The 2,884-nt window shown below is 53.7% G+C and overlaps 1 non-coding gene across 1 annotated transcript in view; it reads right to left on the bottom strand.

The window, feature by feature from the left end:
• Window positions 1–2,762: 2,762 nt before the first annotated feature.
• Window positions 2,763–2,884, bottom strand: part of LOC117131439 — a 3,303-nt gene continuing 3,181 nt past the window's right edge. Inside the window, exon 1 of the ribosomal RNA XR_004454627.1 lies at window positions 2,763–2,884. This exon is cut by the window's right edge and continues 3,181 nt beyond it. This is a non-coding gene — a ribosomal RNA (28S ribosomal RNA).

The raw sequence follows: 2,884 nt of genomic DNA, 5'->3' as shown, positions 1-2,884 counted from the left end.
ACATCCGTGGCTGTCCGTGTGTGGCCGTGTGTATCCGTCTGTGTCCGTCAGCACACACAGGACGTCTGTGGCTGTCCATTAGTACACATATCAGCACGTTGGTCCTTGGACTCAGCACGCCACGTGGACTGTTTGGGTGATTTGGCCCACGTAGGCTGTCTGTTCAGTACACACAGGACGTCTGTGGGAGTCCGCCAGCACACACAGGACGTCCGTGGCTGTCCATCAGCACACATAGGACGTCCGTGGCTGTCTGTGTGTGTCCGTCAGCACACACAGGACATCCGTGGGTGTTCGTCAGCACACACAGAACGTCCGCGTGTGTCCGTCAGCAAACACAGGAGGTCTGTGGCTGTCCGTGTGTGTCCGTCTGCACACACAGGACTTCCGTGGCTGTCCATCAGTACATATATCAGCACCTTGGTCCTTGGACTCAGTACGCTGGCCCTTCCCGTGGACTGTTTGATTGATTTTGGCCCACGTGGGCTGTCTGTTAAGTACACACAGGGCGTCCGTGGGTGTCCACCAACACACACAAGACGTATGTGGATGTCCGTGGCTGTCCGACAGCACACACAGGACGTCTGTGGCTATTCGTGTGTGTCCGTGTGTGTCCGTCAGCACACACAGGACGTCCGTGGCTGTCCATCAGTACACATATTAGCACGTTGGTCCTTGTACTCAGCACACTGGCCCTTCCCGTTGATTGATTTTGGCCCACTTGGGCTGTCTGTTCAGTACACATAAGACGTCCGTGGGTGTCCACCAGCACACACAGGACGTATGTGGCTGTCCGTGGCTGTCCGTGGCTGTCCGACAGCACACACAGGACGTCTGTGGTAGTCTGTGTGTGTCCGCGTATGTCCGTGTGTGTCCGTCAGCACAGACAGGACGTCGGTGGGTGTCCGTCAGCACACACAGGACATCCGTGTGTGTCCGTCAGCACACACAGGACGTCTGTGGCTGTCCGGACACACACGTATGTCTGTGGCTGTCTATCAGTACACATATCAACTCCTTGGTCCTTGGACTCAGCACGCTGACACTTCCCACGGACTGTTCGGGTGATTTTGGCCCACGTGGGCTGTCTGTTCAGTACACACAGGACGTCCGTGGGTGTCCGCCAGCACACACACGACGTCCGTGTGTGTCCGACAGGACACACAGGACGTCCGTGGCTGTCCATCAGTACACATATTAGCACGTTGGTCCTTGGACTCACCACTCTGGCCCTTCCCGTGGACTGTTTGGGTGATTTTGGCCCACGTGGGCTGTCTGTTCAGTACACACAGGAAGTCTGTGGGTATCCGTCAGCACACACAGGACGTCCGTGTGTGTCCGTCAGCATACACAGGACGTCCGTGGCTGTCCGTGTGTGTCCGTCAGCACACACATGACGTCCGTGGCTGTCCATCAGTACACATATCAGCACGTTGGTCCTTGGACTCAGCACGCTGGCCCTTCCTGTGGTCTGTTTGGGTGATTTTGGCACACGTGGGCTGTCTGTTCAGTACACACAGGACGTCCGTGGGTGTCCACCAGCACACACAGGACGTCTGTGGTTGTCCGTGGTTGTCCGTGGTTGTCCGTGGTTGTCCGTGGTTGTCTGTGTGTGTCATTGTGTGTCCGTATGTGTCCGTCAGCACACACAGGACGTTCGTGGCTGTCTATCAGTACACATATCAGCACGTTGGTCCTTCGACTCAGCACGCTGGCCCTTCCCATGGACTGTTTGGGTGATTTTGGCCCACGTGGGCTGTCTGTTCAGTACACACAGGACGTCTGTGGGTGTCTGTCAACACACACAGGACGTTCGTGTGTGTCCGTCAGCACACACAGGATGTCCGTGGTTGTCCGTCAGCACACACAGAACGTCTGTGGCTGTCCATCAGTACACATATCAGCACGCTGGTCCTTGGACTCAGCACGCTGGCCCATCCCGTGGACTGTTCGGGTGATCTTGGCCCTCGTGGTCTGTCTGTTCAGTACACACAGGACATCCGTGGGTGTCTGTCAGCACACACAGGACGTCCGTGTGTGTCCGTCAGCACACACAGGACGTCCGTGGCTGTCCGTCAGCACACATAGAACGTTCGTGGCTGTCCATCAGTACACATATCAGCACGCTGGTCCTTCCCTTGGCTCATTTTGGACAACCATAGCCTGTCCGTGGACTGCCGATCAGTACATATATCAGCACGCTGACCACACATATCAGTATGCTCGTCCTTCCCATGTACTGTTCGTGTACTGATTTTGGACAACTGATGCACCATGTCAGTACACATATAAGCACGCTTGTCCTTTCCGTGAACTGTTTGTGTACTTATCTGGACATGAGCTCAATTTTTGATGGACTGGACTGTCCAGGTCAGTCTGATTGATGCTAACCCGAGTTCTAATGAACTGATGGTCCAAGTGTACTTATGCTGGTTCGACTTTTCATAATCCCACCAAGTGTTAACATGTTTCCCTTGGTTTTATTGTGGTATGATCAAGGCCAAGCGTACTGAAGGGCAAGCGTACTGAAGGGATGAATGAAAACTCTTTTGGGTTTTAATGCTCCCATCAGGATGCTTTTGGCCGAGACTTGTGCACATGCGGGCTGCATTTCATCAGCCAATCTGAAATATTAGGGCGAGAGTGAATTTCAGCAAGTAAAATTCTCGAACCTCCGACGACGTCTTCTTATATACATGAATTTTCTGGGTTTTTTATTTTTAATGTTTTGGGGCGGAATGTGTGATTGGAAAGGGGGAGGGTCATATATTAGTGACAAAGGGCTGAATCTCAGTGGATCGTGGCAGCAAGACCACTCTGCCACTTACAATACCCCGTCGCGTATTTAAGTCGTCTGCAAACGATTCTACCCACCGCTCGGTTG

This window comes from Brassica rapa, unplaced genomic scaffold (assembly GCF_000309985.2).
Source record: "Brassica rapa cultivar Chiifu-401-42 unplaced genomic scaffold, CAAS_Brap_v3.01 Scaffold0929, whole genome shotgun sequence".
Classification (NCBI taxonomy): Eukaryota; Viridiplantae; Streptophyta; class Magnoliopsida; order Brassicales; family Brassicaceae; genus Brassica; species Brassica rapa.
The sequence above is the reverse complement of the archived record's forward strand: the minus strand, read 5'-3'. Positions and strand labels throughout refer to the sequence as shown.